Source organism: Saccopteryx bilineata, chromosome 3 (genome assembly GCF_036850765.1).
Source record: "Saccopteryx bilineata isolate mSacBil1 chromosome 3, mSacBil1_pri_phased_curated, whole genome shotgun sequence".
NCBI classification, from domain to species: domain Eukaryota; kingdom Metazoa; phylum Chordata; class Mammalia; order Chiroptera; family Emballonuridae; genus Saccopteryx; species Saccopteryx bilineata.
Window position 1 is genome coordinate 116,328,269 of NC_089492.1, and position 13,485 is coordinate 116,341,753.

Below are 13,485 nucleotides of genomic sequence, written 5' to 3' on the forward strand. Positions count from 1 at the left end.
AACAGGGAGCGAAAAATCAAACTTTCTCAAAAAAATCATGTTAGTAGCCTTTTCATGACAGGAAGAAAGAGAGAAGAGGAGGAAAAAAGGGAGAGAGGGAGGGAGGGTGGGAGAGAGAGGAAGGAAGGAAGGAAGGAAGGAAGGAAGGAAGGAAGGAAGGAAGGAAGGAAGGAAGGAAGGAAAGTTCTTTTGTTCTAGTCTATGACATTCTTATTGAATTACAAGGAGAAATATTTAATGTATCCATTAACATGGAAAAAGAAACACTTCCCTCTGACCTGAAAGACCATTGATCCTAATTACTACTGCCACATTTTCCTTCCCAAAATACTGCTTTCAATAAGTTACTCTCCTAGTTAAGGACCATAAAATGGTGTCCCATGTCCTACCACATTAAGCCAAATAGCAATATCAATTTTATTTGTCTCAGTCTGGCACACAAAGTCTATAACCAAGTCCTCCTACCTAATAAACCAGAATTCCCAAAACTGCTCACCACAATTCCTATAATGTTTTGCTGTCACACACACACACAAAAAATAATCATTCTTTTTTGTCGTAGCCTATTTTAACTTTACTTGCCCTTCTTCCCTACTAACACCATTCTACTCAATTCTCTTATTCTGTTCACCCTCTACTGTGTGTCAGGAGTATAAGGCCCAGATCCATTTGAACCTCCTCCGGAAAAACTTGGACCTCTTTCTTCTCTAAACTACCAATTTTACAGTCTGACTTTACTTAGCTCTCTTTGAATATCTTTTTCTCTAGTTTGCTGTTGTACATGTCTTGTTTTCTGAGATGGGTCTTTGTGCATTCTAGAAGAGAATTTTTTTTTAATTTTTAAAAGATTTTATTTATTCATTTTGGAGAGAGGAGGAGAGAGAGAGATAGAGAAAGAGAGAGAGAGAGTATGAAGAGGGGAGAAGCAGAAAGCATCAACTCCCACATGTGCCTTCAGCATGCAAGCCCAGGTTTTCAAACCGGCAACCTAACTGCTCCAGGTCGACACCCCAACCACTGTGCCGCCAGAGGTCAGGCTAGAATAGAGTTTTTATACGTATGGCTTAATATCTTTTAGCAAAATATGAAACCAATTTACTAGGTTGCAACCAGATTTTTAAATTAAAATGGTTGGATAGGAAAGATCATTACACTGTAAATAACAAGAATAATTGGTTTTGTGAAAATGTTGCTTTGATATGTATTTGTGTGTGTATATATAGTATAAACTGAAATTTAAATGTGTGATGTGTAATGATATACAATGCATTGATAGTTGCAAATTATCACTAGGACAATTTTTAAAGCACTAGACTGCATTGAAGAAAGTACAGTTGGCTGAAGTTCATGCAAAATCTGAGCACATCAGAAAGATGTCACCAGGTTCTCCAGGCAGCCAGACAACCAAAAGCCCTGAGACAGAAGTGGGAACTGACTTTGTAATCGCGGAAGCAGATCTGGAGTCCTTACAGTCTACTGATAAGGGAACTGAGAAGAAATCATACTTAGACATGATTTTATCATTTACAGAAGGTTTCACATTCTTTATGTCACCAGCATTCCATAAAAAAGAGCCAAGCAGACTTTTTTTGTGTGATTCCCATTTTTAAATATATGAGGCTTGAGAGTTTAGGTGGCTAGTCCAAGGCCATATTGCAAATCAGTGTTAGAAAATGAACTCAAATCTTCTGGCATGAACCCCAAGTTGTTTCTTGCACCTGTTTGAAAAATTATAGACTAGCTTGTTAGAATGTTTCCCATTGTTAAGGCTCTAAGGCAAATTCTCCCTCCTCCAGAAAGGCCTCTCTGACAGTCCCCTGGACCTAACTCACAACTTCCAGCATGGTTCTTGGGTTGCTCCAAGTGAGTAGAGTTTTCTCTCTAGCTTCATGACAAGCTGGGGGCCATGATATATTCCTCTTGCTAAATTCTCATTTTTTGCTTAATCTATAGACTGCCTCAGCCTCCCCTACCAGGTTAGGTATTAAGGAGAAGAAAATAAACTTAGTGTGGGACCAGCAAAGGTCAAAACAATCAGCAAAGCCAGAGTCCAGTACCACAGGCCCCATCCTTTTATTCCAAATCATCAGGTATCCAATGGGCACGTCCACCAGGCTGCACTGTAAAGAGTGCTGGGGAGCTGACAGCTGTTGGGTGCAGACAGGCAGGCAGGCAATCAACTGAAAAGCTCAGCGGAAGAAACAAGAGCTGACTCCGAGTGCAAGACTCCGGCTGTGGAGACAGTAAAGAGTGGGGAAGGGAGGATGAGAGTGGTCTTCACTGTAAAAATACCATCTGAGCTGAGCCTTGAAAGTCCATGAGGATGTCACCAGCAGAGGCTTTTGAGACTTGTCATTAGCTCCATTTACAAGATTCGTTTCAGACTCCCTGGAGCATAGCATTAAGAGAGACAGTGATTAAAGTGGGAGGTCACAGGCAGTCCAGGAGGACCCACCCTGCTCAGCTTCAAGACCTCTGCCAATGTCTAGGCTGCTAAAGGTCAAAGATTTACCCTTGACGCTGGTTGCCCAGGTCATCCTGGTGGTCAGATCCAATGTGCTCACTCCTTGCTCTGGGGAGCCTGTGAAACCAATTATAATCACGCTGCTCTTTTCCGTGGTATAGATTGTATCAACCTACGGCCCTAATCTGTGACTGTTTGGAATTGGAATGAGCCTTTCAAACCCTCCAGGATCAGGTCAAAGTCATATGAGGCCAGTAATCAAAGCCAGGTTAGATCCATCCTTGAGAAAGGCTTGTGTTTTTACATTATTTGGTTGGTGAGAGGGAGGTCTCTCTTTCCCTTGCCATCAATCTGGCAGTTTTTCTGCTTACAAGATAAAATATTCGCACATTTCTCAAGTGGCTCAGGAAATCCTTGAGAGACAGGGAGAAGAATCCATCCACTGATCCTTGGTCCATGTGGACCCACTCCTAGGGACCCTCGGACTTTTTTGTTCACCTGTAAATTGTGGGCTAAGGGGTCATCCAGATCCTCTCTGAGAAAGTCAAGCCCCAACAGCAAATATTTTCCCTGGGAAGAGTTTGCAGGGCTAAAGGCCATGGTGACAGAAACCTCAGACGTTTCCAAGGTCCCCTGATCAGTTTTTTGAAGACAAAGCCTGTTCAGTTAAAGGTTATTCCGTGCCAAGTGCCAACTGGGGGGATTTCCACGCCTCACTTCCAACACAGCAGGTGAAGGCTGAGTGGCAGGATCCAGTCACGTCTTTCCTTTACATTCCGGAAGCCTGAGCTGAGTTTCCACAAGTCCCTGAGGTCATTACCACCGACTCAGTTTGGGCTCTTTATGGCTGAGGATTTAAGATTTCCAAGGTGGTTACGGGTGTGAGTTAAGCTCCTTCCCACAGAGAACTCCCTCTCCCAAGGAAGGCAGATGGATTATACCCATATGAGCGATGGGAAGACTGAGAACAGAGAGACAGCAAATGATCTGGCCCAGAACCAATAGACAAAAGAAAGTACAAATTCTGATTTCACCTTTCCGATGCTTTAATCAGAGTTCCTATTTCCTGGAGTTGGTTTTCTAAGCTATATTAAAATCTGAATTTATTTTGTAGGACAGCATGCATTCCCAAGAGGCTCTTCGGGAGGACTATGTATAAATCTTCCCCGTGAAGGCTTCTTTAGAAAAAATAATAATAATAACATCTTTTGTTTCTCCCTAACATAAAAGTAATAAATCTTCATTGACAGAAATTTGGAAATATAGAAAAGAAAAATAAATAAATAAAGATCACTCTATAATCTAATACGCAGAGATAATGATTATTAATATTTTGGTATCTTTTTGTTGTATGCATAAATTAATTTTCTTCCAAACTAAGATTATACCTCAATCTGTTTGAGTAGTCTTCTGCTTTACACATAATATTCTACTGTGCTTATTTACCCATGTTGATATCTATTATCTACACTATCACTTTACATAACTAAGATAATGCATTATAGGGGTGTGCCATAATTTATTTACCAATTCACCTTTTGGACATTGAGTTGCTTCCAAATATTCTCAAATATAAAGAAGGTTGTGGAGGAAATGCCATCTCTATTAAGGATTAGGCAATATGATAAAACCCCAGCTGAACTTCATCCTTATTATTAATCCATACCTATTTTCATGGAAGTGGTGCCTGATAAGGTTTGGTAGCTCCTTTTCTGGACCCTTTAATCAATGGGGTTTATGGCCAGCACACCACTAGGGTACCAATGCCATCGGAAAGGGGAAAGAGTGCCAGACTAAGAGTTGAGAGACTTGACTCTATCACTGGCTCATAATTAATTCACTGTGTGACCTTAAGCAAGTCACCTATCTCTGCGAATAACACTTTCCTCACCCATTAAATAAGAGACTTGAACTCTAGGACTTTACTATTTCTTCCAGCCCTAACACCATGGTCCTACAATAGTGTTAGGGAGACAGTAGTCAAACCCAAAACAATGAACTCCACAGGGCTCCCCACCCATTATCAAAGGTAGACTGTGTAAGTCAGAAGAGCAGTTCTCAGGTGTGCCTGGAAACACACTGTGCCTCTACCAGATATGCTGTTATGTCAAAGGCAAATTGCTCCTCATAATAATGTACAGTTTAAAAATAACTTATTTTAATAACTAAGAAGAGGTTCAAGATTTCTATCACTTCCATTCTGACATGCTGAGAGTAGAAGAGAAACGAGTAGGTTTGGAGTCTGTTTGCCTGCCCAGAAAAGTAGAGAACTTTGTGTGCATACTAGGCATGGACCCCTTAGGACTCTGAGTCCTGGTGGTTTCCAAAGCGCCATGAAAGGACATTACTGCTCATTCTCACCCCCGTCCTGTTCATTCCTCAGGCGAAAACAGACCAACTGCATCCATTTAAGGAATGAGCAGCATGAAATAAAAATGCTCTTTCTCGAGACAGCAAAGGAGCCTCTCATGTTTCGGGACCCTGGGCCTGGGCCTGGGCCTGCCCACAGCAGTCTGACAGCACCACTGCGCCCTGATCCTGGTGGCCAGAGCCAAAGTGGCCGCTTGGCTCACCTTCAAACTTGTCTCTGCTTGTGGCACCCACGTGCACTCAGGTGAGCAAGAGCATGCCCTGTGTTGAATAGGATACCGCTGTGTGCATGGGGGGCTGGCTTCCGTCCTGACTGTGAAATGTGCAGGAAGTGCTGAGGCAGACGCGGCTCATCTTCATTCCTGTGTCAGTGAACTATTCCTGAAGGGCTCAACCTCCAGTGAGTCCTCCCCTCCAAGCCAGCGAGTATAAACCGTATTTTATCTCTAGCTGGGAGTACAATACAGAGCAGAGCAAACTAGAGAGCTGGCAATAACGACCAGGAGAAAGAAAAAAGCCCCTAGTGCAGAATGACAAAGACTGATTCACACACTCCAAAATTACCACCAGGGCCATGTTCCCAAAGGACACTCAGCTTAGGAAGGAGGAAAATTCAGTCAGTCCCAAAGCAGCCATAACCATATGTATCCATGCACACATATACATCTGAGGTGTGTGTGTGTATGTGTGTGTGTGTGTGTAGCAGGAGGGGGCACCAGCATGAGTTTCCTGTCCAGGCCCTGCCTTCTGATCCACAAAATCTGAGAGTCTGTAAGGCTCTCAGTCCTTGTCTTCCGGGAAGGCTCCATACCATCAGAGGCACGATTTTACCAAATTTGAAGAGATCATAAGTTGGGTGGCCTCAGAAAGTTCCCTGATCATTTCAGAAGAACCTGGATATTTGAGAAAGAGTCACTCATGGCTGGTCAACCAAAGATTAGGAGGATCTTAAGGCACTTACAAGGGAAGAATCAGATCGGTCAAAATTTTCCACCACACTGATCCAGGATCATGGAGAGATCATGTGGATGGGAGCTCAGAGGACAGAGCTCAGAGCTCTTGGTGGAGTCCTAGCAGGAACTCACTGTTGGCCCTTGGACTGCCTGCCCCAAGGCTCAGCCTGGCTCGGCCCTTTTGCCTTCCAGCCCACCTGACCCAGTTCTGGTAAGGCTGCCTGAGAACACCTCTAAGTCAGCCGGCACTGAGGGTCCCTTTGCGTGCTAGACTTGGGAGTATAGACACAGGTACAGGAGGGTCCCCACCGACAATCCAGCACAACCTACAGATGTGTGAGCCAGTAACTGACAATGTTCAAATTATGAGCAAGTTAAAAAATAAAAGGAAAACGCCTGCTTGTTCAAGGAACAGAAGAGTATCGAGAGGGTGGCAAAGACTAAGAGCGAGACCCAGGTAACCGTGGATGCAACAAGGAAGGGTATTTCAGAGGGAGGGAGAAGCAGAGTGCCTGTGAAAATGCTGTGGAGGGTACAAATCCACTTTCCCACCAGTACCACCCAGCCCGATGGGGCTTCAGTCCCAAAGGGCTCCAATACAAGTTGCTCATTTGGGCCTTCAAAATTCTGTGCAGTATGTGATTCCCGCATCACAGATAAAAAGACTGAACTAGTCAGAACCTCACCATTCATTATTATGTAAGCAGCACAGCATAATGGTCAAAGCTCATTCTCCAGTCACACTGCCTGGTTCCTCACTTACTGGCTATGTGGCTGAGACAAGTTATTTACCTTTCAGAGCCTCAGTTTTACACCTGCAAAAGGAGTAAAATAATTGTACTGCCTCATAGGGTCATTCTGAGTATTATATCACACAATACAGGGAGACAATACAACGAATCAAATAGAACTCACAGTGTTTTTAGCCTGGTGTCCAGCACACAGTGAACAATTGCTTGATAAATCCTGGAGACAGCTAGGACACTTAGAAGAATAAGACTGCTAGTTGTGCCATCTTAGGCAATCTTATATGACCTCACGACCCTGCTGTTTCTAAACTTCAGTTTTCCTGTTTTTATGGAACCATTAGATTGGATTAAGTCAGCTCTAAATTTCCCTTAAACTGTAACATTCTATGGTTCTAAGCACATCAAAGCCAGTGATAAAGGATCTCAAAAGTCACCCTTCAACAAAATCCTTCTGATCACCCTCGACCTGCCCAGCGCTGCCCTAGCAATAGAGGAACTCCCTTAGGACTACGGAGTTCAAGGGGTGGGCAGACAGCAAAAAGATGCTACAGTATAGAGATCAGAGCTACGGGCAGAGGTCGTCCCTAGCCTCAGTGGTTCTGCAAGTCCCACTCAAGATGTGCTACATGAGCAGCACCTGGGAGCTTGGCAGACAGGCAAATCCTTGGGCCTGCCTCGGACCTGCTGAATCAGAAACGGTGGATGTGGGGCCTAGAAGTCTGACTCTGAAATGCTCTAGGTCAGTGGTCCCCAACCTTTTTTGGTCCACGGGCTGGTTTAATGTCAGAAAATATTTTCACAGACCGGCCTTTAGGGTGGGACGGATAAATGTATCACGTGACCGAGACAAGCGTCAAGAGTGAGTCTTAGATGAATGTAACAGAGGGAATCTAGTCATTCTTTAAAAATAAAACATCGTTCAGACTTAAATATAAATAAAACAGAAATAATGTAAGTTATTTATTCTTTCTCTGCGGACCGGTACCAAATGGCCCATGGACTGGTACTGGTCCGTGGCCAGGGGGTTGAGGACCACTGCTCTAGGTGACCTGGACACCGGCTGCTCTAGGATAACAGAGGAAGTCTCTGTGAGTGGGAGTTAGCCCTCATTATCACTCAGCCTTCCTCCTCTCAGATCATGGAGGTCAGAGCCGGAACTGCACGGGGAGGCTTCCTCCCATCCCCTGGGCCCTGTTTTCTTGCCCTTCGGTCTCAAGTATGAAAAGTTACAACCAGCTGGAGGCTGTGGCCAGGCCAAACCCTGGGAAAGAGCGACCTTTCTGCACTCCCACCCTCCCGCTCTTCGCCAGACTGTCCTCAGGACCAAAGCCACGCCCCGAGAACATTACCCAGCAGCCCTACAGGAGGGGTCTGAGAACCGGATGAATTTCTGCAGGGACCAGAGGAAGTGTGAGGCCACCCAGAGGGAGAGGCCTGGGGAGAAGGGAAGCATTTGTGAGTTGCTAAGAGAAAACCCTGTCCCCAGCTCAGGTGTTTGGTGTCTCCCAGCCTTGCACCCCAAGAACACAGTCATCAGCTTAGCCCTGTACTCTTCCCAGGCTACAGAAACTGCACGGCCACCCTCCTCCCCATCCTCCTCAGCTGTCTCCTTTGTGTGTCGTGAGGAGGAGCAAAGCAAAAAGTCTGTGTGTCTTGGTTTTTGTGAGACTAGGCAGGGTATTTATTTTTTGCTACCTTAACAAAATCCTTTGTACATCTGGATAAATTGCCAATAGGAGGCAAACCCTATCAGGTGGATGTCAAGCAGTTGCAAGATGCCCAGACCCAGGCAGCATCCTGTGCAGGGTGGGAAGCACAAAGAGCTTCCAAGCAGAATCACCTTCCTCTCTCCTGGCCCTCCGCTCCTCCTGCCAATTCACTGTCCTCTTTCTCATGGCCTTCGGTAAAAGCCAGCAGGTTCCTTTTCTGGGCACAGGGCAGGCACCCTGACTGATGGTTCCACACAGTGGACTCAGGTTCTTCCACAGCAAGGCCAGGGCCACCTTCCTGGCCTCCTAGCACAGCCTGACTTCAGGCATTTCTAAACACAGCACCATGGAAACCCCATAGACCCAGCCACTCTTATCTACCCACATCTTTACCTCTCCTCATCTATAATGTAAGAGAAAAAAGAACAAGTAGAAAGGGTAACAAAAGAGTGAGTACTGAGATCACAAAGTGGTGGTAAACATAGCAGAAAGAGAGGACATGTAGGTGCTTAGAAATGGGAGATGGTACCAGATGAGAAGTCCAACTTGCCTTCATATCCTCTGGCTAAGTGGCATGGCCATTGTGTTTTCTTTTTGAGAAGTTGATGAGCATATCTTTGGATTTAGAGACAAAATGATCATTAATACAGAAGGGCAACCAATGCAAGATTTTCCACCACCTGGTGGAAGGTACCCTTTTAACACGTTAGCTCTACTCTGCATCCTGGACAGCTGTCTGAGGAGCTGATCTCAACCTCTGGAGAGCAAAAGTAGGTAGGGACTTTAGACTTGTGACTAAAGAATCATCTTTGTCCACTAATAACCATTACTCCAGCCCAACAGATGGTTAATCCCCCTTCTCTACTACCTCTCTCTTGATTTCAACTTAATTCCTTTCAAATCTTTCAAGACACTTGAACTAAAAATAAGGTGACCATTCAGCCATATGTTTTACAATAAGGACAAAGTATTCTCCACAGACATGTAAAAAATTGAATTGTTGTTTGTAAACATCATGTTCTAATTGTGTGCTATTAATTTCTGATATTCCTTAAACTTGGAAGGGTAGGTGGCTATGGGGGGCTGAAAAAAAATCTCATCCTCAAAACACAATATTGTCACCTTGGTGTTTCACTTTTCAAGAGAAAATTTTTAATTTGCCCTCTAGGTGTCTTTCCCTTCCTCTTCTTTCCCTTTCTTCTCCTCACCTTACTGTTCCTTCTTTTCTTTATAGTCTTCCTTCCCCTTTTTCTTTCTCATACCGAAGAAATACAAGACTCTTGCCAGGAAGCATGATTACATACAGATTCACATGGCTCAACTTTTACGTATTCCTTTCCCTTAAAAAAAAAAAGACATTCCTAAGAGAGAAGAGCTAATAAAATCCTATGTCTTTGATGATAGTGATGCAGCAGTGCAAACAAATTATAGTGTTCAGGAAGTCTGAGAGGCTGAAAAAAAAAGTGCACAACGTGTAACACCAAATTTGCCTGTCAAAGATTTTTTTTATTATTATTACTGCTTGTTTCATTTTACTTTATTCTTAAAGCTGATGTTTGCAGCTATTTGCTTCACTATAGGAAGTTCCAGATCCCAGAATACTGATTTACAACTTCAGTCGTCACCTGACAAATACAGCCCTTGCTAAGTGAGAGCTGATCCATAACAGGTATTTCAAATTTTCATAAGTCACAACATATCAACCCTGAAGTGAAGAGTTTCATTCACAGGAAATGATTTTCTGGAAATCAGCAAATATTTTTTTATAAAGAAAAAAAGGTAAAGAATAAAGGGGAGGGAAAACTCACCCTATAAAAATAACCTCCTACCTGAATATAAGACCCTCTATGTTGAAATATGGTGAGTTCTGTGGGGGTTTTTTTTTTTCATTTAATTAATTGTGTTTACATAGATTCTAGGGTTGCCCGAATGTATCCCCCTCCCCCTTATTCCCCTCAACATTTCCCCTGCCCCCCTCCTTGCAGTGCCCTCCCCCCCCCTTCCCTTCAGGTTATTTTTATTATACCTCTCTCAGACAACCTAGGTTTAACTCTTATCTTCCCTGCCCAGGTAGCTTTCCAGGAACTGGTGCAGCTGAGCCAGCAGTCTCAATGAAGCACTCAGAGTTCACCTGTAAGTTGCACTGCTTCTGCCAAGGGCTGCTGGCTGCTTACTATCATGAAATATTGTGTCTGAGCTGCTCTGACATCCTACTTCAAATTCTCATGGAACTTGAGACCATTTCAGCATTGAATTATTACCTCTGATCTACTGTGTATGCACCTCACCCCCAAAAGAGTTGCTGCTGCTCCCAAAACTATTCACCCCTAGTCTAATACAGAAGTACAAAGATCAGAAATGCTATCCTTTTAGTAAATGTTCTCTCTTCCATAAACTTAAAAAAAAAACATATTTTCACTTCTTTCAAATAATTCAGTTGCACCTGTAAAATGTATAGTTACCAGTGAAATCAAAGTAGCTAGGTAATTAATACCTTACTCACTAAAAAAAGACTAAAATTTGAATAATAAAAAAAATATTTCAAAGATACTTCTTAAGTATTTTATTTTGAATATATTTACTATATTTTATTATAAAAAGACATTTTTGCTCTTAAAATAAAAACAAAACTCAGTCTGTAAAAGTGAAACCTCACAGAATTACTAGAATAGTCCAATAATTTTCTCACAAAAACTTAAATATCAAACTTGGGAAATCTTCAGTTTAGGGCTGTGGCTTTAACTTGAGGAGCAAATATTTCTTCAAATAAAAATTTATCAAAATCCTAATAAGCAAAGTAAAAAAGTATGGGTGCTTCTGTGCCTTCAAATTAAGTTGGGAAAGAAAATAAAAATGAAATCACTGTGCTGTATATCACATGTTGAAGAGCGGCACCTAATGGTAGAATCCAGATTGCAGGCTAGCTCTCTTAGACATTGGAAATACGCCTGACAAAATACTGTAATCCGGAAAAGGACTAAGTTTTTGAATGCCTTGAATATAGAAAAAGAACATTCTCCAAACTAAAATATGTTCCTTGGTCTAGAGTAGGTTGAGATAAAAAAGGTGATAACAGGAAAATGCAGCCAAGTGTCTTGTATTTCTAAAACAATAGCAAAAGAACACGCAATATATCTCTCCAGGACCCCATAGACCTTGGCCACCAAGTTAGCATTGTCTTCATATAACATTTTTAACTCATTATTTGGTGACTACTTTATGAATATCCAAGTAACATTTTGTGGAATCAGTTTAAAAAAACGAGATTAGATATGAAGCCATTTTGCTAAACAGCAATTATTTTATAAAGTAAAAGATATTGATACTATCAGTCAAGACTATACTTTCAGGGATCATTTCTATAGTTTGATACTATCAGTCACTCATTAAAATAGAAAGGTAGCATAAGCACGATGCAAAATTATACAGTCTATCTTATTCTTGTTTGGCTTTGAAGTGCAAAGGCACATTTCCACTGCATGAAGAAACTGCCAACTCCGCAAAATTTAGTGATAAAAATCATTAAGATCATTTAGACTTATAAAAAATTATTTGACTCCATTTTTTCTGAAGGGATTTAATCAACCCTTACTAAAACACACACAGTCTATATAGGCAAACTATTTTTTTTTTTTTTTTTTTTTTTTGCATTTTTCTGAAGCTGGAAACAGGGAGAGACAGTCAGACAGACTCCCGCATGCGCCCGACCGGGATCCATCCGGCACGCCCACCAGAGGGCGACGCTCTGCCCACCAGGGGGCGATGCTCTGCCCATCCTGGGCGTCGCCATGTTGCGACCCTCCTGGGTGTCGCCATGTTGCGACCAGAGCCACTCTAGCGCCTGGGGCAGAGGCCACAGAGCCATCCCCAGCGCCCGGGCCATCTTTGCTCCAATGGAGCCTTGGCTGCGGGAGGGGAAGAGAGAGACAGAGAGGAAGGCGCGGCGGAGGGGTGGAGAAGCAAATGGGCGCTTCTCCTATGTGCCCTGGCCGGGAATCGAACCCGGGTCCTCCGCACGCTAGGCCGACGCTCTACCGCTGAGCCAACCGTCCAGGGCCTAGGCAAACTATTTTAAATAAAAGGAATCTTTCTAGAGAGTGGAATCTTTGATTACTCACTTATTGACTAATTTGTAATATGGATTTTAAGTAATCTATTTACCAGTCAAAATGTTGAGAAACATTTCTGATTATAAACAGAGGTACTCAGGCTTCCACACTGACTCCTGCCCACCTTGTCTGGTGAATTAGTTTGAATGCTGGCAACCAGGTAAGTAAAGGGTAGAGAATTCTGACTTCCATGAAAAAGCCATGATTTAACATCAGTAGTTTGTAAAGAGCTGAATGCTGAGGCCCTGTAGACTCAATGGAATTCAAAATAGAAACAAAATCTTTCATTTTCAAAAGAGAACTTCATTTTTCTCCTAGATTACAGTGTTGGATTAATAGTAGTTCAAACCTGGTTTCCAGATGAAAGAAATGTGTCTAAGTGAGGGTGGTCTTGTTAGTTATTTATTGCTAGATAACAAATTATAGCAAATAGCAGCTATCTCAGCTTCTGTGGATCAGGAGTCTAGGCATGGCTTTGCTGGGTCCCCTATAAGGCTGCCATCAATGTATTACCAGGGAGAAGTTCATCTGAGGCTCAATTGCAGAAGGATCCACTTCCATGCTCACATGGTCATTGGTAGTATTCAATTCCTTGCAGACTATTGCACTGAAGGCCTTCATTTCCTGCTGGATGTCATCTAGATGCCATCCTCAGTTCCTTGCCAAATAGCCTTTGTCACAGGCAACTCACAACATGGTAGTTTGCTTCTTCAACATCAGTAAGGGAGAATGTCTCTTAGCAAACTGGACATTACAGTCTTATGTAATGAAATCACATACATGTAATCACACACATGCCTATATTCTATTGGTAGAAGCAAGTCACAAATCATTTCCTCTCTTAAGGGAGAGAATTATAAAAGGTGTGAACACCAGAGGAAAGGATCATAGGTGTGTGTGTGTGGGGGGGGGGGGAGAGTCTGTCCGCTACAGGTTACTAGAGAGCTAACTACAAGGAACTGGTAGCCTTGATCTGGAGTGTGAGATTAGCAAAGACTTGTAAATAATTCCAGTACCTAAGCCCTGCGGACATCTCCCTGGAGAGACTGCTCCACTACCTAATAGACCTTTCTGTTAGGTAATGGTTTTCCTTGATATTCAGCCCAATTTTACCTTCTCCTAGCTTCATTC

General features: G+C 42.9%; 1 pseudogene; it reads left to right on the plus strand.

Annotated features, from left to right (window-relative positions):
- The first annotated feature begins 11,579 nt into the window (after nucleotides 1-11,579).
- LOC136332567 (small nucleolar RNA U3) lies at nucleotides 11,580-11,706 on the plus strand (annotated as a pseudogene).
- The last annotated feature ends 1,779 nt before the right edge of the window (nucleotides 11,707-13,485 follow it).